General features: G+C 56.8%; 1 pseudogene; it reads left to right on the forward strand.

Annotated features, from left to right (window-relative positions):
* The window catches only part of LOC139239975 (zinc finger protein 850-like), a 187961-nt pseudogene extending 161306 nt beyond the window's left edge, over positions 1–26655 (forward strand).
* Positions 26656–26995: the final 340 nt, after the last annotated feature.

Here is a 26995-nt window from a genome sequence, read left to right on the forward strand (position 1 = left end):
CCTGTCCCAGACTGATCCAGAACCCCCTCACCCTCCCCTGTCCCAGACTGACCCAGAACCCCCTCACCCTCCCCTGTCCCAGACTGACCCAGAACCTTCCTCACCCTCCCCTGTCCCAGACTGACCCAGAACCCCCTCACCCTCCCCTGTCCCAAACGAACCCAGAACACCCTCACCCTCCCCTGTCCCAGACTGACCTAGAACCCCCTCACCCTCCCCTCTCCCAGACTGACACAGACCCCCTCACCCTCCACTGTCCCAGACTGACTCAGAACACCTCACCCTCCACTGTCCCAGACTGACACAGACCCCCTCACCCTCCACTGTCCCAGACTGACCCAGAAACCCCTCACCCTCCCCTCTCCCAGACTGATCCAGAACCCCCTCACCCTCCCCTGTCTCTGACTGACCCAGACCTCCCCTCACCCTCCCCTGTCCCAGATTGACCCAGACGTCCCCTCACCCTCCCTTGTCCCTGACTGACCCAGAACCCCCTCACCCTCCCCTGTCCCAGACCTCCCATCACCCACCCCTGTCCCAGGCTGACCCAGAACCTTACTCACCCTCCCATGTCTCAGACTGACCCAGACCTCCCCTCACCCTCCCCTGTCCCAGACTGACCCAGAACCCCTCACCCTCCCGTGTCCCAGACTGACCCAGAACCACTCACCCTCCCCTGTCCCAGGCTGACCCAGACCTCCCGCACACTCCCCTATCCCTGACTGACCTAGAACCCCCTCACACTCCCCTGTCCCAGACTGACCCAGAACCCCCTCACCCTCCCCTGTCCCAGACCTCCGCTCACCCTCACCTGTCCCAGACTGATCCAGAACCCCCTCACCCTCCCCTGTCCCAGACCTCCCATCACCCTCCCCTGTCCCAGACTGACCCAGAATCTTCCTCACTCTCCCATGTCCCAGACTGACCCAGACATCCCCTCACCCTCCCCTGTCCCAGACTGCCACAGAACCCCCTCATCCTCCCATGTCCCAGACTTACCCAGTACCCCTCACCCTCCCCTGCCCCAGGCTGACCCAGACCTCCCGCACCCTCCCCTGTCCCAGAATGACCCAGAACCTCTCACCCTCCCCTGTCCAGGCTAACCCAGAACCCCCTCACCCTCCCCTGTCCCAGACTGACCCAGAACCCCCTCACCCTCCCCTGTCCCAGACTGACCCAGACCCCCCTCACCCTTCCCTGTCCCAGACTGACCCAGCAGCCCTCAACCTCCCCTTTCCCAGTTTGACCCAGAACCCCCTCGCCCTCCCCTGTCCCTGACTGACCTAGAACCCCCTCAACCTACCCTGTCCCAGACTAACCCAGAACCCCCTCACCCTCCACTGTCCCAGACTGACTCAGGCCTCCTCTCACACTTCCCTGTCCCAGACCTTCCCTCATCCTCCCCTGTCCCAGACTGACTCAGACCTCCCCTCACCCTCCCCTGTCCCAGACTGACCCAGAACCCCCCACACTCCCCTGTCCCAAACTAAACAAGAACCCCCTCACCCTCCCCTGTCCCAGACTGACCTAGAACCCCCTCACCCTCCCCTCTCCCAGACTGCCCAAGAACCCCCTCACCCTCCCCTGTCCCAGACTGACCCAGCAGCCCTCAACCTCCCCTTTCCCAGTTTGACCCAGAACCCCCTCACCCTCCCCTGTCCCTGACTGACCTAGAACCCCCTCAACCTACCCTGTCCCAGACTAACCCAGAACCCCCTCACCCTCCACTGTCCCAGACTGACTCAGGCCTCCTCTCACACTTCCCTGTCCCAGACCTTCCCTCATCCTCCCCTGTCCCAGACTGACTCAGACCTCCCCTCACCCTCCCCTGTCCCAGACTGACCCAGAACCCCCCACACTCCCCTGTCCCAAACTAAACAAGAACCCCCTCACCCTCCCCTGTCCCAGACTGACCTAGAACCCCCTCACCCTCCCCTCTCCCAGACTGACCCAGAACCCCCTCACCCTCCCCTATCCCAGACTGACCAGAACCCCCGCACCCTCCCCTGTCCCAGACTGACTCAGAACTCCTCACCCTCCCCTGTCCCAGACTGACCCAGAACCCCCTCCCCCTCCCCTGTACCAGACCTCCGCTCACCCTCCCCTGTCCCAGACTGACGCAGAACCACCTCACCCTCCCCTTTCTCTGACTGACCCAGACCTCCCCTCAACCTCCCCTCAACCTCCCCTGTCCCAGACTGACCCAGAAGCCGCTCAACCTCCCCTGTCCCAGACCTCCCATCACCCTCCCCTGTCCCAGACTGACCCAGAACCTTCCTCACCCTCCCCTGTCCCAGACTGACCCAGAACTCCCCTCACCCTCCCCTGTCCCAGACTGCCCCAGAACCCCCTCACCCTCCCGTGTCCCAGACTGACCCAGAACCCCTCACCCTCCCCTGTCCCAGACTGTCCTAGAACCCCCTCACGCTTCCCGGTCCCAGACTGACCCAGAGCGCCCTCGCCCTCCCCTGTCCCAGACTGACCCAGAACCCCCTCACCCTCCCCTGTCCCAGACTGACCCAGAACCCCCTCACCCTCCCCTGTCCCAGACTGACCCAGACCCCCCTCACCCTCCACTGTCCCAGACTGACCCAGAAACCCGTCACCCTCCACTGTCCCAGATCTCCCCTCACCCTCCCCTGTCCCAGACTGACCCAGAAACCTCCTCACCCTCCCCTGTCCCAGACTGATGCAGACCTCCCCTCACCCTCCCCTGTCCCAGACTGCCCATGAACCCCCTCACCCTCCCCTGTCCAAGACTGACTCAGAAGCCCTCTCCTTCCACTGTCCCAGGTTGATCCAGACCCCCCTCGCCCTCCCCTGTCCCTGACTGACCTAGAACACCCTCAACCTCCCCTGTCCCAGACTGACCCAGAACCCCCTCACCCTCCCCTGTCCCAGACTGACTCAGGCCACCTCTCACCCTCCCCTCTCCCAGACCTTCCCTCACACTGCCCTGAGCCAGACTGACTCAGAACCCCCCTCACTCTCCCCTGTCCCAGACTGACTCAGAATCCCCTCACACTCCCCTGTCCCACACTGACTCAGGCCTCCCCTCAACCTCCCCTGTCCCAGACCTTCCCTCACCCTGCCCTGTCCCAGACTGACCCAGAACCCCTCACACTCCCCTGTCCCAAGCTATCCCAGAACCCCCTCACCCTCCCCTGTCCCAGACTGACCCAGACCCCCTCACCCTCCCCTGTCCCAGACTGACCTAGAACCCCCTCACGCTCCCCGGTCCCAGACTGACCCAGACCCCCCTCACCCTCCCCTGTCCCAGACTGACCCAGACCTCCCCGCATCCTCCCCAGTCCCAGACTGACCCAAAACCCCCTCACCCTCCCGTGTCCCAGACTGACCCAGAACCCCCTCACCCTCCCCTGTCCCAAACGAACCCAGAACCCCCTCACCCTCCCCTGTCCCAGACTGACCTAGAACCCCCTCACCCTCCCCTCTCCCAGACTGACACAGACCCCCTCACCCTCCCCTGTTCCAGACTGACCAGAACCCCTCACCCTCCACTGTCCCAGACTGACCCAGACTTCCCCTCAAACTCCCCTGTCCCAGACTGACTCAGAACACCTCACCCTCCCCTGTCCCAGACTGACCCAGACTTCCCCTCAAACTCCCCTGTCCCAGACTGACTCAGAACACCTCACCCTCCCCTGTCCCAGACTGACCCAGACTTCCCCTCAAACTCCCCTGTCCCAGACTGACCCAGAAACCCCTCACCCTCCCCTTTCCCAGACTGATCCAGAACCCCCTCACCCTCCCCTGTCTCTGACTGACCCAGACGTCCCCTCACCCTCCCTTGTCCCTGACTGACCCAGAACCCCCTCACCCTCCCCTGTCCCAGACCTCCCATCACCCACCCCTGTCCCAGGCTGACCCAGAACCTTACTCACCCTCCCATGTCTCAGACTGACCCAGACCTCCCCTCACCCTCCCCTGTCCCAGACTGACCCAGAACCCCTCACCCTCCCGTGTCCCAGACTGACCCAGAACCACTCACCCTCCCCTGTCCCAGGCTGACCCAGACCTCCCGCACACTCCTCTATCCCTGACTGACCTAGAACCCCCTCACACTCCCCTGTCCCAGACTGACCCAGAACCCCCTCACCCTCCCCTGTCCCAGACTGAACCAGACCCCCCTCACCCTACCCTGTCCCAGACCTCCGCTCACCCTCACCTGTCCCAGACTGATCCAGAACCCCCTCACCCTCCCCTGTCCCAGACCTCCCATCACCCTCCCCTGTCCCAGACTGACCCAGAATCTTCCTCACTCTCCCATGTCCCAGACTGACCCAGACATCCCCTCACCCTCCCCTGTCCCAGACTGCCCCAGAACCCCCTCATCCTCCCATGTCCCAGACTTACCCAGTACCCCTCACCCTCCCCTGCCCCAGGCTGACCCAGACCTCCCGCACCCTCCCCTGTCCCAGAATGACCCAGAACCTCTCACCCTCCCCTGTCCAGGCTAACCCAGAACCCCCTCACCCTCCCCTGTCCCAGACTGACCCAGAACCCGCTCACCCTCCCCTGTCCCAGACTGACCCAGACCCCCCTCACCCTCCCCTGTCCCAGGCTGACCCAGACCTCCCGCACACTCCCCTATCCCTGACTGACCTAGAACCCCCTCACACTCCCCTGTCCCAGACTGACCCAGAACCCCCTCACCCTCCCCTGTCCCAGACTGACCCAGAACCCCCTCACCCTCCCGTGTCCCAGACTGACCCAGAACCACTCACCCTCCCCTGTCCCAGGCTGACCCAGACCTCCCGCACACTCCCCTATCCCTGACTGACCTAGAACCCCCTCATGCTCCCCGGTCCCAGACTGACCCAGACCCCCCTCACCCTCCCCTGTCCCAGACCTCCGCTCACCCTCACCTGTCCCAGACTGACCCTGAACCCCCTCACCCTCCCCTGTCCCAGACTGACTCAGGCCTCCTCTCACCCTCCCCTCTCCCAGACCTTCCCTCACCCTGCCCTGTGCCAGACTGACTCAGAACCCCCCTCACTCTCCCCTGTCCCCCCTCACCCTCCCCTGTCCCAGACTGACTCAGGCCTCCCCTCACCCTCCCCTGTCCCAAACTAACCCAGAACGCCCTCACCGTCCCTGTCCCAGACTGACCTAGAACCCCCTCACCCTCCCCTGTCGCAGAGTGACCCAGAACCCCCTCACCCTCCCCTGTCCCAGACTGAAAAGCACCCCTCACCCTCCCCTGTCCCAGATTGACCCAGAACCCCCTCACTCTCCCCTGTCCCAGACTGACTCAGAACTCCACTCACCTTCCACTGTCCCAGACTGACCTAGAACCCCCTCACCCTCCCCTGTCGCAGAGTGACTCAGAACCCCCTCACTCTCCCCTGTCCCAGACTGACTCAGAACTCCACTCACCTTCCACTGTCCCAGACTGACCTAGAACCCCCTCACCCTCCCCTGTCGCAGAGTGACTCAGAACCCCCTCACCCTCCACTGTCCCAGACTGACTCAGAACACATCACCCTTCCCGTCCCAGACTGACCCAGACTTCGCCTCACCCTCCCCTGTCCCAGACTGACCCAGAACCCGCTCATCCTCCCCTGTCCCAGACCTCCCATCACCCTCCCCTGTCCCAGACTGACCCAGAATCTTCCTCACTCTCCCATGTCCCAGACTGACCCAGACATCCCCTCACCCTCCCCTGTCCCAGACTGCCCCAGAACCCCCTCATCCTCCCATGTCCCAGACTTACCCAGTACCCCGCACCCTCCCCTGTCCCAGAATGACCCAGAACCTCTCACCCTCCCCTGTCCAGGCTAACCCAGAACCCCCTCACCCTCCCCTGTCCCAGACTGACCCAGACCCCCCTCACCCTCCCCTGTCCCAGACTGACCCAGACCCCCCTCACCCTTCCCTGTCCCAGACTGACCAAGAACAACCTCACCCGCCCCTGTCCCAGACTGACCCAGACCTCCCCTCACACTCCCCTGTCCCAGACTGACCCAGAACCCCCTCACCCTCCCGTGTCCCAGACTGACCCCTCACCCCCTCACCCTCCCCTGTCCCAGACCTCCCATCACCCTCCACTGTCCCAGGCTGACCCAGAACCTTGCTCACCCTCCCCTGTCCCAGACTGACCCAGACCTCCCCTCATCCTCCCCTGTCCCAGACTGCCCCAGAACCCCCTCACCCTCCCGTGTCCCAGACTGACGCAGAACCTCTCGCCCTCCCCCGTCCAAGGCTGACCCAGAACCCCTCACCCTCCCCTGTCCCAGGCTAACCCAGGACCCCCTCACCCTCCCCTGTCCCAGACTGACGGATACCCCCCTCACCCTCCCCTGTCCCAGACTGACCAAGAACCACCTCACGCTCCCCGGTCCCAGACTGACCCAGAACCCCCACACCCTCCCCTGTCCCAGACCTCCGCTAACCCTCCCCTGTCCCAGACTGATCCAGAACCCCCTCACACTCCCCTGTCACAGACTGACCCATAACCCCCTCACCCTCCCCTGTCCCAGACCTCCCCTCACCCTCCCCTGTCCCAGACTGCCCAAGAACCCCCTCACCCTCCCCTGTCCCAGACTGACCCAGTAGCCCTCACCCTCCCCTTTCCCAGGTTGACCCAGAACCCCCTCGCCATCCCCTGTCCCTGACTGACCTAGAACCCCCTCAACCAACCCTTTCCCAGACTGACCCAGAACCCCCTCACCCTCCACTGTCCCAGACTGACTCAGGCCTCCTCTCACACTTCCCTGTCCCAGACCTTCCCTCATCCTCCCCTGTCCCAGACTGACTCAGACCTCCCCTCACCCTCCCCTGTCCCAGACTGACCCAGAACCCCGCACCCTCCCCTGTCCCAAACTAAACAAGAACGCCCTCAACCTCCCCTGTCACAGACTGACCTAGAACCCCCTCACCCTCCCCTCTCCCAGACTGACCCAGAACCCCCTCACCCTCCCCTATCCCAGACTGACCAGAACCCCTCACCCTCCCCTGTCCCAGATTGACTCAGAACCCCCTCACCCTCCCCTGTCCCAGACTGACTCAGAACCCGCTCACCCTCCACTGTCCCAGACTGACCCAGAACCCCCTCAACCTCCCCGTCCCAGACTGACTCAGAAATCCACTCACCCTCCACTCTCCCAGACTGACTCAGAACTCCTCACCCTCCCCTGTCCCAGATTGACCCAGACTTCCCCTCACGCTCCCCTGTCCCAGACTGACCCAGAACCCCCTCACCCTGTACCAGACCTCCGCTCACCCTCCCCTGTCCCAGACTGACCCAGAACCCCCTCACACTCCCCTGTCTCTGACTGACCCAGACCTCCCCTCACACTCCCCTGTCCGAGACTGACCCAGAACCCGCTCAACCTCCCCTGTCCCAGAACCTTCCTCACCCTCCCCTGTCCCAGACTGACCCAGACCTCCCCTCACCCTCCCCTGTCCCAGACTGCCCCAGAACCCCCTCACCCTCCCGTGTCCCAGACTGACCCAGAACCCCTCACTCTCCCCTGTCCCAGACTGTCCTTGAACCCCCTCACGCTCCCCGGTCCCAGACTGACCCAGACCCCCCTCACCCTCCCCTGTTCCAGACTGACCCAGAACCCCCTCACCCTCCCCTGCCCCTGACCTCCGCTCACCCTCCCCTGTCCCAGACTGATCCATATCCCCCTCACCCTCCACTGTCCCAGACTGCCCCAGAACCCCCTCACCCTCCACTGTCCCAGACTGACCCAGAAACCCCTCACCCTCCACTGTCCCAGATCTCCCCTCACCCTCCCCTGTCCCAGACTGCCCATGAACCCCCTCAACCTCCCCTGTCCCAGACTGATTCAGAAGCCCTTTCCTTCCCCTGTCCCAGTTTTATCCAGACCCGCCTCACCCTCCCCTGTCCCTGACTGACCTAGAACCCCGTCAACCTCCCCTGTCCCAGACTGACCCTGAACCCCCTCACCCTCCCCTGTCCCAGACTGACTCAGGCCTCCTCTCACCCTCCCCTCTCCCAGACCTTCCCTCACCCAGCCCTGTGCCAGACTGACTCAGAACCCCCCTCACTCTCCCCTGTCCCCCCTCACCCTCCCCTGTCCCAGACTGACTCAGGCCTCCCCTCACCCTCCCCTGTCCCAAACTAACCCAGAACGCCCTCACCGTCCCTGTCCCAGACTGACCTAGAACCCCCTCACCCTCCCCTGTCGCAGAGTGACCCAGAACCCTCTCACCCTCCCCTGTCCCAGACTGAAAAGCACCCCTCACCCTCCCCTGTCCCAGATTGACCCAGAACCCCCTCACTCTCCCCTGTCCCAGACTGACTCAGAACTCCACTCACCTTCCACTGTCCCAGACTGACCTAGAACCCCCTCACCCTCCCCTGTCGCAGAGTGACTCAGAACCCCCTCACTCTCCCCTGTCCCAGACTGACTCAGAACCCCCTCACTCTCCCCTGTCCCAGACTGACTCAGAACCCCCTCACTCTCCCCTGTCCCAGACTGACTCAGAACTCCACTCACCTTCCACTGTCCCAGACTGACCCAGAACACATCACCCTTCCCGTCCCAGACTGACTCAGAACTCCACTCACCTTCCACTGTCCCAGACTGACTCAGAACACATCACCCTCCCCTGTCCCAGACTGACCCAGAACCCGCTCATCCTCCCCTGTCCCAGACCACCCATCACCCTCCCCTGTCCCAGACTGACCCAGAACCTTCCTCACCCTACCCTGTCCCAGACTGACCCAGACCTCCCCTCACCCTCCCCTGTCCCAGACTGACCCAGAACCTTCCTCACCCTCCCCTGTCCCAGACTGACCCAGGCCTCCCCGCATCCTCCCCAGTCCCAGACTGACCCAGGCCTCCCCGCATCCTCCCCTGTCCCAGACTGCCCCAAAACCCCCTCACCCTCCCCTGTCCCAGACTGACCCAGGCCTCCCCGCATCCTCCCCTGTCCCAGACTGCCCCAAAACCCCCTCACCCTCCCCTGTCCCAGACTGACCCAGAACCCTTCACCCTCCCGTGTCCCAGACTGACCCAGAACCCCCTCACCCTCCCCTGTCCCAGGCTGACCCATACATCCCGCACACTCCCCTATCCCTGACTGACCTAGAACCCCCTCACCCTCCCCTGTCCCAGACTGACCCAGAACCTCCTCACCCTCCCCTGTCCCAGACTGACCCAGAACCCCTCACCCTCCCCTGTCCCAGGCTAACCCAGAACCCCCTCACCCTCCCCTGTCCCAGACTGACCCAGACCCCCCTCACACTCCCCTGTCCCAGACTGACCTAGAACCCCCTCACGCTCCCCGGTCCCAGACTGACACAGACCCCCCTCACCCTCCACTGTCCCAGACCTCCCCTCACCCTCCCCTGTCCCTGACTGACCCAGAACCTCCTCATCCTCCCCTGTCCCAGACTGACGCAGACCTCCCCTCACTCACCCCTGTCCCAGACTGACCAAGAACCCCCTCACACTCTCCTGTCCCAGACTGACCCAGAAGCCCTCACCCTCCCCTGTCCCAGGTTGACCCAGACTCCCCTCGCCCTCCCCTGTCCCTGATTGGCCTAGAACCCCCTCACTCTAACCTGTCCCAGACTGACCAAGAACCCCCTCACCCTCCCCTGTCCCAGACTGACTCAGGCCTCCTCTCATCCTCCGTTGTCCCAGAGCTTCCCTCACCCTGCCCTGTCCCAGACTGACTCAGAACCCCACTCACCCTCCCCTGTCCCAGATTGACTCAGAATCCCCTCACCCTCCCCTGTCCCAGACTGACTCAGACCTCCCCTCCCCATCCCCTGTCCCAGACTGACCCAGAACCCCTCACCCTCCCCTGTCCCAAACTAACCCAGAACCCCCTCACCCTCCCCTGTCCCAGACTGACCTAGAACCCCCTCACCCTCCCCTGTCCCAGACTGACCCAGACTTCCCCTCAAACTCCCCTGTCCCAGACTGACCCAGAAACTCCTCACCCTCCCCTGTACCAGACCTCCGCTCACCCTCCCCTTTCCCAGACTGACCCAGAACCCCCTCACCCTCCCCTGTCTCTGACTGACCCAGACCTCCCCTCACCCTTCCCTGTCCCAGACTGACCCAGAACCCGCTCACCCTCCCCTGTCCCAGACCTCCCATCACCCTCCCCTGTCCCAGACTGACCCAGAACCTTCCTCACTCTCCCCTGTCCCAGAATGACCCTGACCTCCCCTCACCCTCCCCTGTCCCAGACTGACCCAGAACCCCCTCACCCTCCCGTGTCCCAGACTGACCCAGAACCCCTCACCCTCCCCTGCCACAGGCTGACCCAGACTTCCCGCAACCTCCCCTGTCTCTGTCTGATCTAGAACCCCCTCACCCTCCCCTGTCCCAGACTGACCCAGAACCCCCTCACCCTCCCCTGTCCCAGACTGACCTAGAACACCCTCACCCGCCCCTGTCCCAGACTGACCCAGACCTCCCCTCACCCTCCCCTGTCCCAGACTGACCCAGACCTCCTCTCACCCTCCCCTCTCCCAGACCTTCCCTCATCCTGCCCTGTGCCAGACTGACTCAGAACCACCCTCACTCTCCCCTGTCCCAGACTGATTCTGAATCCCCTCACCCTCCCCTGTCCCAGACTGACTCAGACCTCCCCTCACGCTCTCCTGTCCCAGACTGACCCAGAACCCCTCATACTCCCCTGTCCCAAACTAACCCAGAACGCCCTCACCCTCCCTGTCACAGACTGACCTAGAACCCGCTCACCCTCCCCTGTCATAGACTGACCCAGAACCCCCTCACCCTCCCCTGTCCCAGATTGACCCAGAACCCCTTCACCCTTACCTGTCCCAGACTGACCGAGAACCCCCTCACCCTCCCCTGTCCCAGACTGACCCAGAACCCCCTCACCCTCCCCTGTCCCAGACTGACCTAGAACACCCTCACCCGCCCCTGTCCCAGACTGACCCAGACCTCCCCTCACCCTCCCCTGTCCCAGACTGACCCAGACCTCCTCTCACCCTCCCCTCTCCCAGACCTTCCCTCATCCTGCCCTGTGCCAGACTGACTCAGAACCACCCTCACTCTCCCCTGTCCCAGACTGATTCTGAATCCCCTCACCCTCCCCTGTCCCAGACTGACTCAGACCTCCCCTCACGCTCTCCTGTCCCAGACTGATCCAGAACCCCTCATACTCCCCTGTCCCAAACTAACCCAGAACGCCCTCACCCTCCCTGTCACAGACTGACCTAGAACCCGCTCACCCTCCCCTGTCCCAGATTGACCCAGAACCCCTTCACCCTTACCTGTCCCAGACTGACCGAGACCCCCCTCATCTTCCCCTGTCCCAGACTGACCTAGAACCCCCTCACGCTCCCCGGTCCCAGACTGACCCAGAACCCCTTCACCCACCCCTGTCCCAGACCTCCCCTCACCCTCCCCTGTCCCAGACTGACGCAGACCTCCCCTCACCTCCCCTGTCCCAGACTGACCCAGACCCCCCTCGCCCTCCCCTGTCCCTGACTGACCTAGAACCCACTCACCCTACCCTGTCCCAGACTGACCCAGAACCCCCTCACACTCCACTGTCCCAGACTAACTCAGGCCTCCTTTCACACTCCCCTGTCCCAGACCTTCCCTCACCCTGCCCTGTCGCAGAATGACTCAGAACCCCCCTCACCCTCCCATGTCCCAGACTGACCAGAAACCCACACCCTCCCCTGTCCCAGATTGACTCAGAACCCGCTCACCCTCCACTGTCACAGACTGACCCAGAACCCCCTCACCCTCCCCGTCCCAGACTGACTCAGAACTCCTCACCCTCCCCGTCCCAGACTGACTCAGAACTCCTCACCCTCCCCGTCCCAGACTGACTCAGAACTCCTCACCCTCCCCGTCCCAGACTGACCCAGACTTCCCCTCACCCACCCCTGTCCCAGACTGACCCAGAACCTTCCTCACCCTCCCCTGTCCCAGACTGACCCAGGCCTCCCCGCATCCTCCCCTGTACTAGACCTCCGCTCACCCTCCCCTGTCCCAGACAAACCCAGAACCCCCTCGCCTCTCTCTGACTGACCCAGTCCTCCCCTCACCCTCCCCTGTCCCAGACTGACCCAGAACCACTCACCCTCCCCTGTCCCAGACTGCCCCAGAACTCCCCTCACCCTCCCGTGTCCCAGACTGACCCAGAACCCCTCACCCTCCTCTGTCCCAGACTGACCAAGAACCCCCTCACCCTCCCCTGTCCCAGACTGACCTAGAACCCCCTCACGCTCCCCGGTCCCAGACTGTCCCAGACCACCTCTCACCCTCCCCTGTCCCAGACTGATCCAGAACATCCTCACCCTCCCCTGTCCCAGACTGACCCAGAACCCCCTCACCCTCCACTGTCCCAGACCTCCCCTCACCCTCCCGTGTCCCAGACTGATCCAGAACCCTCCTCACCCTCCCCTGTCCCAGACTGACGCAGACCTCCCCTCACCCTCCCCTGTCCCAGACTGCCCATGAACCCCCTCACCCTCCCCTGTCCCAGACTGACCCAGAAGCCCTCTCCCTCCCCTGTCCCAGGTTGCTCCAGACCCCCCTCGCCCTCCCCTGTCCCCGACTGACCTAGAACCCCCTCACCCTCCCCTGTCCCAGACTGACCCAGTACCCCCTCACCCCCCCTGTCCCAAACTGACTCAGGCCTCATCTCACCCACCCCTCTCCCAGACCTTCCCTCATCCTGCCCTGTGCCAGACTGACTCAGAACCCCCCTCACTCTCCCCTGTCCCAGACTGACTCAGAATCCCCTCACCCTCCCCTGTCCCAGACCTCCCCTCACCCTCTCCTGTCCCAGACTGACCCAGAACCCCTCATACTCCCCTGTCCCAAACTAACCCAGAACGCCCTCACACTCCCTGTCCCAGACTGACCTAGAACCCCCTCACCCTCCCCTGTCCCAGACTGACCAGAACCCCTCACCCTACCCTGTCCCAGATTGACCCAGAACCCCCTCACCCTCCCCTGTCCCAGACTGACTCAGAACCCGCTCACCCTCCACTGTCCCAGACTGACCCAGAACCCCCTCACCCTCCCCGTCCCAGACTGACTCAGAACTCCACTCACCCTCCACTGTCCCAGACTGACTCAGAACACATCACCCTCCCCTGTCCCAGACTGACGCAGACCTCCCCTCACCCTCCCCTGTCCCAGACTGCCCATGAACCCCCTCACCCTCCCCTGTCCCAGACTGACCCAGAAGCCCTCTCCCTCCCCTGTCCCAGGTTGCTCCAGACCCCCCTCGCCCTCCCCTGTCCCCGACTGACCTAGAACCCCCTCACCCTCCCCTGTCCCAGACTGACCCAGTACCCCCTCACCCCCCCTGTCCCAAACTGACTCAGGCCTCATCTCACCCACCCCTCTCCCAGACCTTCCCTCATCCTGCCCTGTGCCAGACTGACTCAGAACCCCCCTCACTCTCCCCTGTCCCAGACTGACTCAGAATCCCCTCACCCTCCCCTGTCCCAGACCTCCCCTCACCCTCTCCTGTCCCAGACTGACCCAGAACCCCTCATACTCCCCTGTCCCAAACTAACCCAGAACGCCCTCACACTCCCTGTCCCAGACTGACCTAGAACCCCCTCACCCTCCCCTGTCCCAGACTGACTCAGAACCCGCTCACCCTCCACTGTCCCAGACTGACCCAGAACCCCATCACCCTCCCCGTCCCAGACTGACTCAGAACTCCACTCACCCTCCACTGTCCCAGACTGACTCAGAACACATCACCCTCCCCTGTCCCAGACTGACCCAGACTTCCCCTCACCCTCCCCTGTCCCAGACGGACCCATCCCTCACCCTCCCCTGTTCCAGATCTCCGCTCACCCTCCCCTGTCCCAGACTGACCCAGAACCCCCTCATCCTCCCCTCTCTCTGACTGACCCAGACCTCCCCTCACTCTCCCCTGTCCCAGACTGACCCAGAACCCGCTCACCCTCCCCTGTCCCAGACCTCCCATCACCCTCCCCTGTCCCAGACTGACCCAGAACCTTCCTCACCCTACCCTGTCCCAGACTGACCCAGACCTCCCCTCACCCTCCCCTGTCCCAGACTGACCCAGAACCTCTCACCCTCCCCTGTCCCAGGCTGACCCAGACCTCCCGCACCCTCCCCTGTCTCTGACTGACCTGGAGCCCCCTCACCCTCCCCTGTCCCAGGCTAACCCATAACCCCCTCACCCTCCCCTGTCCCAGACTGACCCAGACGCCCCTCATCCTCCCCTGTCCCAGACTGACCTAGAACACCCTCACCCGCCCCTGTCCCATACTGACCCAGACCTCCCCTCACCCTCCACTGTCCCAGACTGACCCAGAACCCCTCACCCTCCCCTGTCCCAGACTGACCTAGAACCCCCTCACCCTCCCCTGTGCCAGACTGACCCAGACCTCCCCTCACCCTCTCCTGTCCAGACTTCCTGAAAGATTTTGGTAAGCAGCCGCACAAGAAGCATAATTCCTGCTACAATCCATGTCCATTTTTCCTCTCGTGAGCACTCGCCTTGCATTGTTTGAAGGTCTCGTGTCAGATTCCTGAGAGCTTTCAATCTGCACATCTGTGTTGGTTCTAATGGGGGAAGACCCTGTGAGGCGGCATCTTTAGCTGCCTGGTCGGCTAGGGCATTTCCCTGTGCTTCCGCAGTATTTTCCTTGGTATGGGCCTCACACTTCAGGATGGACACTTCCTGAGGTAATTGTATGGCCTCTTGTAAGTCTCAGACTTCTTTTCCATTTCAGATAGGTGTACCAGCAGCAGTGAGGAATCCTCTTTTCCGCCATAACAGACCAAAGTCGTGAGCGACTCCAAAAGCATAACGCGAATCTGTGTAGACATTAGCTGTCTGTCCTTCTGCTCTTCGACATGCTTCTGACAGGGCCCATAACTCGGCCTGTTGTGCTGACATTCCTGAGGGTATACATCCTTTTTCCACTACCTCATATAAGGTTGTAACTGCCCATCCTGCTTTTCTGGTACCATTTTCAACAAAGGAGGAACCATCTGTAAACAGGATGAGGTCTGGGTTGTGCAGAGGCTCCTCTGCTGCTAAGGCTGCTTCTTCTGTTTCTTTTAAAATCTCCACGCAGTCATGCTCTTCACATTCTCCCTGCTCTTGATCCCTCGATTCTGACATCGGGAGCATAGTTGCGGGATTAACCGGGCTGGCCCGGACGATATGGAGATTAGGAGCTTCCAAAACTGCTTTCCAGCGAGTCCATCTAGCTGCCGTCGCCTGAGACATTCCTTTCAAAGACAGCAAAGCGTGTACAGTGTGGGGACACGTGACAATCAGCTTTTGGTCGAGGACGAGACCCGCAGTGATCATTACCGCTCGACATGTAGCTTCCATGGCCCTTAGGCAACTTCCCCTTCCGAGGGCATACATTTTTGCCGAATAATAGCCAATAGGTCTTTGTCGATCCCCATGTTCTTGTGTCAGTATAGCTGTCATGTATCCTTCTTTCTAATGGACAAACGGTAAATGGCTTACCACTGTCGGAGATTCCCAGAGCCGGTGCTGAACACAAAACCTTTTTCAAACTCAGGAAGGCCTCTTGCTGTTCCTTAGTGAGGGTGATGGCTTCTTTAGAGGCACGTTTCCCCTTTAAAATATCAGTGGCTGAGCAAGCTGCATGAAGGAGTCAATCCAATTCCTGTTAAAGTTACACAATCCCAAAAAAGACCTTAGTTCCTGAATAGTGGTGGGTTTTTTAGCAGCCCGAATGGCTGCAGTTCTCTCCAAGGTAAGTTCTCTCTTTCCTTCTGAAATCTTTTGTCCAAGTTATATACCTCTTCTTGGGATATTTTTGCTTTGTCGATGCTGGCTTTATGTCCTTTCAGCCAAAGATGGTCCAGCAAAGCTCGTAAATCTTGTTCATGCTGTTCTTCCGTGTTTGACGCGAGCAGGATATCGTCTACATATTGGATGACTGTGGATGACAGAGGAGGTAATTCTCGCAAATGGCTTTGTAAAGTCATGTCGAATACCGTAGGGCTGTTGTGGAATCCCTGCGGTAACCGGGTCCAAGTATATTGTTGTCCTTGTACAGTGAAAGCAAACCACTGTTGAACCTCCGGTGCCAGAGGCACCGACCAAAATCCGTTGGCCATATCTATAACCGAGAAATATTTATGTTCCGGTTTGAGAGCATTAAAAATGGTGGAGGGATCCGCGACCAAAGGAGCTTTTGTGATCAATAGACTGATTAGCTTTCCTATAATCGACAGTCAAACGCCAAGTTTCATTAGATTTCTGTACCGGCCACACGGGGACATTGGAGGAGCTATGCGTTTTAATAAGCACCCCTTGTTTCTCCAATTGCTGAATAACCAGTAAGATTCCCGCGGTTGGACTGATGGGATACTATTTAGTGCATGGAGGCTTGGTCCCGGTAAATGACGTAGGCTCCAGCTGGAGTAGACCACAATCGTTCTTATCTTTCGTCCATATCGGGTGTTCCTTCAAATCTTCTTTCTTCAAAGTTCTCATTGACCATGTCACCCGACCATCCTCGAAATGCAATGATGAATCTACTTGGATTAGAACGTCCATTCCCAAAAGGGGTTGATCTACTGGGCCTATCCAGACCGGCGTCATTAGTTCATGTGGACCCAGCCCTATAAGTACCCGTGTTGTCCTTTTAATTTCCATTTTATGGCCCCCAACTCCAGAGGCTGTACGTGCCCTACCATCCAACGACAAAAAGTCTCCATATTGTAGGGGTAAGCATGTTAATTCCACCCCTGTGTCTAAAAGACAGTACACATCCTTATCGCCCATCCTCACAGTTATATATAGCCCATCTCCTCTTTGTTGTATTAGTGTGAGGAAGTCGATCAGGGTGGGCTCTAATTGTATTTTGCTATCCCAAGTAACTCCTTCTGTTGTTGTATTGCCAGTCGCTTAAATGCCTCTATGAGGTTGTTATCTTTGACAAGCCTGGTTTGTTGGCTGAATTGTATCCCTGGCTGCGTCCTCTTCCCCGGCCACGACCTTGCTGTTTTGCTTTGCAAGTCTTGGCCCAGTGACCTTCTTTCCCACAATAATGAAATTTTCCAGGTAATTTTCCTAATAACTGTTTATCGGAATCCTGGGATTTCCATCCGATAGCCTGTACAGCTCGGACTTTAGCTCCCATATCCCGATGTAACTGGTTACATCGATCCACCAATGCTGCAAAGGTAGTTTCTCTCCCTTCCCAGTCCGCTAAAACTACCTCAAGCATTTTGGACAGTTCTGGCTTTAGACCTATCAAGAAAGCTGCTTTCAGGGGTTCAAACACTTGTTCATACATTTCCTCATCCGTATTATTCATAGCCGAATGTTCTCGCCACATGCATCTAAACCGCTCGTCATACTCCCGGACCTCCTCTGTTCCTTTCTGTTGGCAGGCTGCAATTTTTCCCCTGTCTGTCTTAGCTGGATTGAAGGCTTGCAGCTAGTGTTTAATCGCCTCCCATCCTGCGTTTAATTCTTGTTCATCCTGCCCCAAAGCTGCTTCTACCTTGTCGTGCAATTTTCTTCTCTGTGTTTTTGGCACCATTATGGTCAAAATTTGCACTCCGTCCCAGGGATGAAGTTGATATATATTTCTTAAGCGGTCCAATTGGTCCCACGTTTTTACTCCCCCTTTCTTTGGTTTGGGCAATTCCTTGGACCATTTATCAATTTTCTCTGGCTCAGCCGGATCATGAACTAAATATTCTGCATACACCCTTTTCCTCGTTTTTTTGGTTCCACCCTCATCCGCAGTCTCTTCCGATTTGACGACAACTCGTCTTTTTTTAAATGGGGTAAAGCATACACCAAATTCTTCATCCTCTGACCCTGTATCGTCAGAGGATTCAGAATCCGTATCTATTCCTCGATCGTGTCTTCGGGTTAGCGCTTTTAATTTATCCAAACATGGGTACCCTGGGAATTGACCGATACATTTTCCTTTTCCTATTACTGTCTCCTTGACCTAATGATTATTTCCATTCTTTAATATCACCTTTAAGATCTTTAACTTCTGCTTCAAGTTCAAGTTTTTCTGTCGGAGCTGTGCACAAACAGCTTGCAATTGGTCCTTTGTACTGGTCAGTTGGGAACGCATTATAATTTCATTCTGCTTTCGGATCTTTCCATTACGGCTAGGAACCTTCCAGTTCGTTCTTTATTTTTCATACGGGTCGTTTTTCCCCAGACCCTTTTACTCTCGTCCAAGGACCATTGTCCTTTGGAGGTTCCTTACTTTTGATCGATCTTAATACAGATTTTAGATAAGTCGAATTGTTGCTCTATGTATTCTTTCAACTGTTGGAGGATTTCATCTATCGAAACCTCAGCTGGTGCCTGCCCACCTTTAACAGTTGTAGGCAATTCTTTGCTCTTATCTCCTGCTGCCATAATACTGATATCTTTACTGGGGTCTCGAGTCGTAGGCTTTCCAGCCGATTAGTGGGTCGGTGAGTAATTTACTAACACACCACCCAAGTTAGACATCTATGGGACCTCGAGCCGACTACCAACTGGAGGGTTCGCAAACCGGCGGCTTTCGGAATTGCGTAGAAGGAGAGGCGAATTTAGACTTTTGATCGAGGACTTTTATAAAGAGGAGTCCTTACTTCAGTATGTAGGTCAGATGTCCAAAATTCAGTTTCTTCCTTCAGTGATCCTTTTGGTGACGCCAAAATTGTTAGATCTCTTAATTTCCAATGAAATACGTACTCCAATTGTAGTTTTACTGTAACTTTATTTTGGCAGCAGCAACAAGCTTCTGGCTTTAAGCCAGGCCTTTGTCCTTCTGAGACCACATGGTGAAAATGGGTGTACTTATACCTGGTTCAATTTACAGAAAAGAACTCGCCTCCTTTGACCTTATTGCCTCAATTGATATATTCTTAACCCCGAATTGGCTCACTGTCAAAGGTCCTGAAATGTCAAGTTGATTGATGACTTAATGCAATGTGTTCAGTCACATGTCGACATGGGAGTCTGTGTTTTCTCAACCTGTCTCAATGCAGCCTGTTTGAATTCTCGATCAGGATGTTAGCCTGGACGAGGACACTGATGTTGCTACATCTGTCCTCCCAGGGGAGTTGCAGAATCTTGCAGAGACATCTACATTTAATACGATCAAGGCTGATCCGATCATGGACTAGGGCCCACGCCCCATTACCCCTTATTCACTTATCGGTTCAGAAACTGTCGATCTGTGTCTTAAATTTATTCAATGTCCCAGGTTCCTCAGCTCTCTGAGGAAGCGAATTCCACAGATTTACAACCCTGTGAGAGAAGAAATTCCTCCTCATCTCCGTTTTAAATATGCGACACCTTAATCTAAGATTATGCCCCCTAGTTCTAGTCTCCCCTATCAGTGGAAACATCCTCTCTCCATCCTTCTTGTCAAACCCCATTATAATCTTACACGGTTTGATAAATTACCTCTCTTTTTTCTGAATTCCAATGTGTAGAGACTCAACCTCCTCAACCTTTTCTCATCAGTCAACCCCCTCATCTCCGGAATCAACCTAGTGAACCTTCTCCGAACTGCCTCCAAAGCAAATATATCCTTTTGTAAATATGGAAACCAAAACTGCATGCAGTATTCCAGGTGTGGCCTCACCAATAACCTGTATAACTGTAGCAAAATTTCCTTGGTTTTATCCCCTTTGCAATAAAGGCCAAGACTCCATTGGCGTTCCTGATCACTTGCTGTACCTGCATACTAAACTTTTGTGTTTCATGCATAAGTACCTCCAGGTCCCGCTGTAATGCAGCACATTGCCATATTTCTCCATTTAAGTAACAACTTGCTCTTTGATTTTTTGTGCCAAAGTGCATGACCTCTCACTTTCCAACATTATACTCCATCTGCAAAAATTTGCCCACTCACTTAGCCATTCTATGTCCTCTTGCAGATTCTGTGCCCTCCTCACACATTGCTTTTCCTCCCATCTTTGTAACGTCAGCAAACTTGGTGAGGTTACACTCTGTCCCTTCTTCAAAATCGTTAACATAGATTGCAAATAGTTGGGGTCCCAGCCACGATCCCTGCGGCAGAGACAGCATGGATTTATGAAGAGGAAGTCATATTTGACAAATTTGCTGGAATTCTTTGAGGATGTAACGAACAGGGTGGATAAAGTGGATGTGTTGCATTTGGAATTCCAGTCGGCATTTGACACTAATTAATGATTCCCAAACAGTGAATGAACCATTTATCCCAACTCTCTGTTTTCTGTTAGTTAGCCAATCCTCAATCCATGCTAATATATTACCCTCAACCCCGTGAACTTTTATCGTGTGCAGTAACCTTTTATGTGGCACCTTGTCAAATGCCTTCTGGAAGTCAAAATACACCACATCCACTTTATCCACCCTGTTCGTTACATCCTCAAAAAATTCCAGCAAATTTGTCAAACATGAGTTCCTCTTCATAAATCCATGCTGTCTCTGCCTGACCAAATTATGCTTTTCCAAATGCCCTGCGACTGCTTCTTTAATAATGGACCCCCACATTTTCCCAACCACATATGTTACGCTGACTGGTCTATAGTTTCCTGCTTTTTGTCTGCCTCCTTTTTCACTGAGTGTGGTTCTCAGTCCCTGAGTCAGAGCTGCCGATCAAGCCCGCCCGGACGGGCAACACGGCGTGTGGCCCCTGGGCAAAGCGGCTCTCAGGGCCCCGGGCAGCACGGCGTGGGTTCCCCGGGCAACGCAGCTCTCGGAGCCCCGGGCAGCACGGCGTGGGTTCCCCGGGCAACGCAGCTCTCGGAGCCCCGGGCAGCACGGCGTGCGTTCCCCGGGCAACGCTGCTCTCAGGGCCCCTGCTGCACGGCCTGCGGCTCTCGGGCAACGCGGCTCTCGGGCAACGCAGCTCTCGGGGCCCCGGGCAGCACGGCCTGCGGCTCTCGGGCAACGCGGCTCTCGGGCAACGCAGCTCTCGGGGCCCCGGGCAGCACGGCGTGGGTTCCCCGGGCAACGCAGCTCTCAGGGCCCCGGGCAGCACGGCGTGCATTCCCCGGGCAACGCAGCTCTCAGGGACCCGGGCAGCACGGCGTGGGTTCCCCGGGCAACGCAGCTCTCAGGGCCCCTGCTGCACGGCGTGCGTTCCCCGGGCAACGCAGCTCTCAGGGCCCCGGGCAGCACGGCCTGCGGCTCTCGGGCAACGCGGCTCTCGGGCAACGCAGCTCTCGGGGCCCCGGGCAGCACGGCGTGGGTTCCCCGGGCAACGCAGCTCTCAGGGCCCCGGGCAGCACGGCGTGGGTTCCCCGGGCAACGCAGCTCTCAGGGCCCCTGCTGCACGGCGTGCATTCCCCGGGCAACGCAGCTCTCAGGGCCCCGGGCAGCACGGCGTGGGTTCCCCGGGCAACGCAGCTCTCAGGGCCCCTGCTGCACGGCGTGGGTTCCCCGGGCAACGCAGCTCTCAGGGCCCCGGGCAGCACGGCGTGGGTTCCCCGGGCAACGCAGCTCTCAGGGCCCCGGGCAGCACGGCGTGCGTTCCCCGGGCAACGCAGCTCTCAGGGCCCCGGGCAGCACGGCGTGGGTTCCCCGGGCAACGCAGCTCTCAGGGCCCCGGGCAGCACGGCGTGGGTTCCCCGGGCAACGCAGCTCTCAGGGCCCCGGGCAGCACGGCGTGCGTTCCCCGGGCAACGCAGCTCTCAGGGACCCGGGCAGCACGGCGTGGGTTCCCCGGGCAACGCAGCTCTCGGGGCCCCGGGCAGCACGGCGTGGGTTCCCCGGGCAACGCAGCTCTCAGGGCCCCGGGCAGCACGGCGTGGGTTCCCCGGGCAACGCAGCTCTCGGGGCCCCGGGCAGCACGGCGTGGGTTCCCCGGGCAACGCTGCTCTCAGGGACCCGGGCAGCACGGCGTGGGTTCCCCGGGCAACGCAGCTCTCAGGGACCCGGGCAGCACGGCGTGGGTTCCCCGGGCAACGCTGCTCTCAGGGACCCGGGCAGCACGGCGTGGGTTCCCCGGGCAACGCAGCTCTCAGGGCCCCGGGCAGCACGGCGTGGGTTCCCCGGGCAACGCTGCTCTCAGGGACCCGGGCAGCACGGCGTGCGGATCTCGGGCAACGCAGCTCTCAGGGACCCGGGCAGCACGGCGTGGGTTCCCCGGGCAACGCGGCTCTCGGGGCCCCGAGTCAGGTTCCACTCCCGGCACCAGCAAACCCCAGGGGCAGCACCTCCCCCACACCAGGAAAACAACAACTTGCGTTTATACAGCAGGCCCAGCAATTCCCAGCCGCTCTGTATCAGGGTGGGCGCTGGATGTGGAAGTCCCTCCCTGGCCTCCTGTGTGGGTCTGTTTGTTGCATCACTTTGAGCTGGATGGAGAGGGGGGAGAAGCTGCTGGGTTTCACCCCCGGTAATTCTGGGCCCAGTGGGACCAACAGTTTACCATGTGGGCCTGTCGAGGGATGTGGGTTCCCTTCCCTGAAGTACAGCAGTGACCCAGATGTTTTTTTACGACATTCCAGCAGCTTTCATGGTCACTTTTTTCTCGTGCCGGCCCCACAAATGACCAGATTTATTCAGCTCAATTTCACAACCTGCCTTTGTGTTTTTGTGGGTTCTCTCTCACACTCCCTTTTTCCTGTTTGAAATTCACTTCACAGGGTGTTAAAAGGGGAGGATTTCTAGAATGGAAGCTCAAACCAAACATCACCTCAAGATCTGACAGTAAATCGATCCATTCGAACTGGAAGATCAACAGCTTTTGATCATGGAAGCAGAAGGCACCATTCACAGTGGGGAGAAACTATACACGTGCTCTGTTTGTGGACAAGGCTTCAGCCAATCATCCAACCTGGAGAGACACAAATGCAGTCACATTGGGGAGAAACCATTTAAATGTGGGGACTGTGGGAAAAGATTCAACTACCTGTCCCAGCTGGAAACGCATCATCGAATTCACACCGGGGAGAGGCCGTTCACCTGCTCCGACTGTGGGAAGGGATTCACTCGGTAATCCCACCTGCTGATACACCAGCGAGTTCACACTGGGGTGAAGCCATTCATCTGCTGCGACTGTGCGAAAGGATTCATGACATCATCCGACCTGCGGACACATCAGCGAGTTCACACTGGGGAGAGTCCGTTCACCTGCTCTCAGTGTGGGAAGGGATTCACTCAGCCATCCCACCTGTTGACACACCAGCGTGTTCACACTGGGGAGAGGCCGTTCACCTGCTCCGAGTGTAGGAAGGGATTCACTCAGTCATCTAACCTGCTGGCACACCAGCGAGTTCACACTGGGGCAAGGCCATTCACCTGCTCCAACTGTGGGAAGGGATTCACTGAATTATCCTACCTGCTGACACATCAGCGAGTTCACACTGGGGAGAAACCTTTTAAATGTTCTCACAGTGAGAAGAGTTTTAAAAGCAAACAGTATCTCCTGACACACCAGCGAGTTCACACTGGGGAGAGACCTTTTAAATGTTCTCACAGTGAGAAGAGTTTTAAAAGCAAACAGTATCTCCTGACACACCAGCGAGTTCACACTGGGGAGAGACCTTTTAAATGTTCTGACTGTGAGAAGAGTTTTAAAAGCAAACAGTACCAGCTGAGACACCAGCGAGTTCACAAGTGACTACAGCGATTGGATTCTACGATTATTGCTGCTGTTAATCACATCCCGGACTGAATCGTGTTCATTCTGATAGTTGGGGTTTTAACTCCTGTAACGCTGGTGTTAATAACTCTATCTAGACACACAAATTAGTTTTGCTTTCAACACATTGCTGTGGAATTTTGTCTTTGCCACCTGAATGTTTAGCATAACCTGACTGGAGCTGAGAAAGGACAATCTGGGGGAAGGATCTTACAGGGGGAACAGAACTTCAGCCTGGACACAGTCCTTCAGGGCCACACTGAGAGGGACAAGCAGCACTTTAGTCTTTCTCATCTCTCTTCACTGACAGCAAAGTTGCCATGAGGGTTAATCCTGACACGTGTACATTCCAGATGATACCACCCAAGGGTGATTAAAGAAATGGGATGGGCGCTCTGTCAGCCCCTTGCCCATATCTCCAACAGCTCAGTAGAGTCATGGGTTGTTCCCTGAGATTAGAAGGCAGCACATGTAGTTCCCGTTTTCCAAATTGGGGACAAATCTGAGCCAGGGAATAAACACCCATCAACGTGACCTCGATCACCAGGAAGATGCTCGAACAGATCCTGAGAGGTGATGTTTTCATGCGGAAAATGAAGGGGCCATTAGAGCTACTGAACATGGCTTCCTCAAAATAAGGTCACATCTTACAAACTAGCTTGAGTTAGTGAAGTAATGGTTAGGTTGGTGGATGGGGGGAATCCGGTTGACATTGTCTACCTTCGGGCTGTCAAACGCATTTTCTATGGTGGGCCTGATCCGATATCCTGGCACTTGGCGTGGACCACATTCAGAAAAAGCTATTAAAATAGGAATAAATGAAGATAAACCATATCAGAATTTACATTTAGATTTTATTTACTGGTGATGCTCTCAATTCCTACCAACTCTTAGCTTGAACATTGGTGAACTAACCCTGCTCAAACCATAACCACAACGATATCGGTGCATTGTTCTGCCTGTGACACAAGGCTGTGTCACTGTCACACACAGGTAGTGTTTCCTTGTTTCACATCTCCAAACAAAGACCATCTCTTTACACATGCCTGCTGCAATTGTGTAGAAAAGGTATGAGCAAGGACCTGAAGCTTATTAAAAGACACACATTTCAATACAACAAACGTTACACTGGGAGAAATGTTCAGTTAAACATATGAAATAGGAGTAGGATATTTGGACCCTCGAGCCTGCTTTTACGAGAGGAATAGCCCAGCTTAATCACACGAAGCAAATGTGTACCTTATCAAGTCATGGCCATAAACCCTTGTTCATCAGTGATGACTTTGTCCACTACTTTCTCACGGGAAACCAATTCTGTCTTTTCTTATTTTCATATTGATTCGTAGAACCATTTTATTAACCCTTTCATGATTCTTCCACCTACATTCACACCAATTCCCTGCCCTGTCCCCATAACCCTTTACTCCCTTATCACTCAAAAATCTATCTATCTCTGCCTTAATTATATTCAAAGACCCAGCCTCCACACCTCTCTCAGGCAGAGAATTCCATAGATTTACAACCCTCAGAGAAGAAATTCCTCATCTCCGTTTCAAATGGGTGGCCACTTATTGTAAGATATGTCCACAAGTTTTAGTTTCCCCTGAGTTGAAATATCCTTCCTGCATCCACCTTGTCGAGCCCCCTCATTATCTTATAAGTTTCGATAAGATCACCCCTGATTCTTCTGAGCTCCACTGTGTATAGGCCCAACCTACTCAACGTATCTTCATAAATCAACCCCGTCATCTCTGGAATCAACGTAGTGAACTTTCTCTGAACAGCCTCCAATGCAAGTATACCCTTCCTTAAATATGGAGACCAAAATACGGAGTCCATTACAGGCAAAATGCCAAGCAAACCAGCAGCACACTGGCAACTGAACAGTGTCTCATCGGCCTACAGGCTTTTCTTAAATCGATTTGCTGAGAGGATATAAACTTAAACCAGGTTTGCAGGCGTGTTGCTCTATTCACATATTAAAGGTGGAAGAGATGCTGTGGGACACATGCTAAGTCCAGTAGCTGAAAGTGATTAACAGACTGGGCTTAGTTTTTAGTCATCCCGGGCGTGTTACCAATACCAGCAAAATCGAAGCCCATGAATAACATGGACAGTGGCAGCATGGATTTGAAAGTGGCTAAGTGACACAAACAGACTAGTGGTGAACGGTTGTTTTTCTGACTGGAGGAAGTGGTGTTCCCCAGGAGTCGTTACTGAGTATACTGCTTTTCTTGATCTATATTAATGACTTAGACTTGGGTGTACAGGGCACAATTTCCAAACTTGCAGATGAAACAAAACTTGGAAGGATCGTGAACACTGAGGAGGATAGTGATAGACTTCAGAAAGAAATATAGGCTGGTGGAATGGGCAGACATGTGGCAGCCTAAATTTAACATGGAAGAGTTAAAAGTGATAAATTTTGTTCAGAAGAGGAGAGGCAATATAAACTAAAGGGTACAATTTTAAAGGGGTGCGTGAACAGAGAGACCCAGGAGTATATGTGCACCAATCACTGAAGGTGGCAGCACAGGTTGAGAAAGCGATTGCAAAGACTTCCGGGATCCTAGGCTTCATGAATAGAGGTATAGAAGTGTGGATATTATGATCGACTTGCATACAATATTGTTTCGGTCTCAATTGGAGGATTGTGTCCAATTCTGGGCACCGCATTTTAGTAATTATGTGAAGGCTTTGGCGAGGATGCAGAAAAGATTTACGAGAATGATTCCAGGGATGAGAGACTTCATTTATGTGGATAGTCTGGAGAAGCTGGGGTTGTTCTCCTCAGAACAGAGAATATTGCGAGGAGATTTGACAGAGGTGTTCAAAATCATGAGGGGTCTGGACAGAGTCGATAGAAACTGTGCCCATTGGCAGTAGGGCCGAGAACCAGAGGACATAAATTTAAGATGATTAACAAAAGAACCAAAGGCAACATAAGAAAAATATTTTTTACGTAGCTAGTGGTTAGGATCTGGAATGCACTGCCTGAAAGGATGGTGGAGGCAGACTCAATCACGGCTTTCGAAAGGGAATTAGATAAGTACCAGAAAGAGAGAAATCTGCAGGGCTATGGGGAAAGGGAGGGGGAGTGGGATTAGCTGAATCTTTTGCAGATAGCCAGCATGGGCTCAATGGGTCATTGGCCTCCTTCCGAGCTATAACCGTCTCTGATTCTAAGATGATGAAAAACCTGTTGCCCAGGATGCTCCATCTCCCGGGCACTGGGACCGAGTTGGGAGCAGAGACCCTGAAGCCCCACCCACTCTCTGTTCCTGAACCAAGATGGCCACGCATGAACCCTGACCCCGCCCTGCGCAAGATGGCGGCCAGTGACCCCGCTCACCTGGGACTGTCGGCTCTAATTCGGGGCCTGATGCCGACACCGGGTGTTGACAGAGCTTC

Source organism: Pristiophorus japonicus, chromosome 29 (genome assembly GCF_044704955.1).
Source record: "Pristiophorus japonicus isolate sPriJap1 chromosome 29, sPriJap1.hap1, whole genome shotgun sequence".
Taxonomy (NCBI): domain Eukaryota; kingdom Metazoa; phylum Chordata; class Chondrichthyes; family Pristiophoridae; genus Pristiophorus; species Pristiophorus japonicus.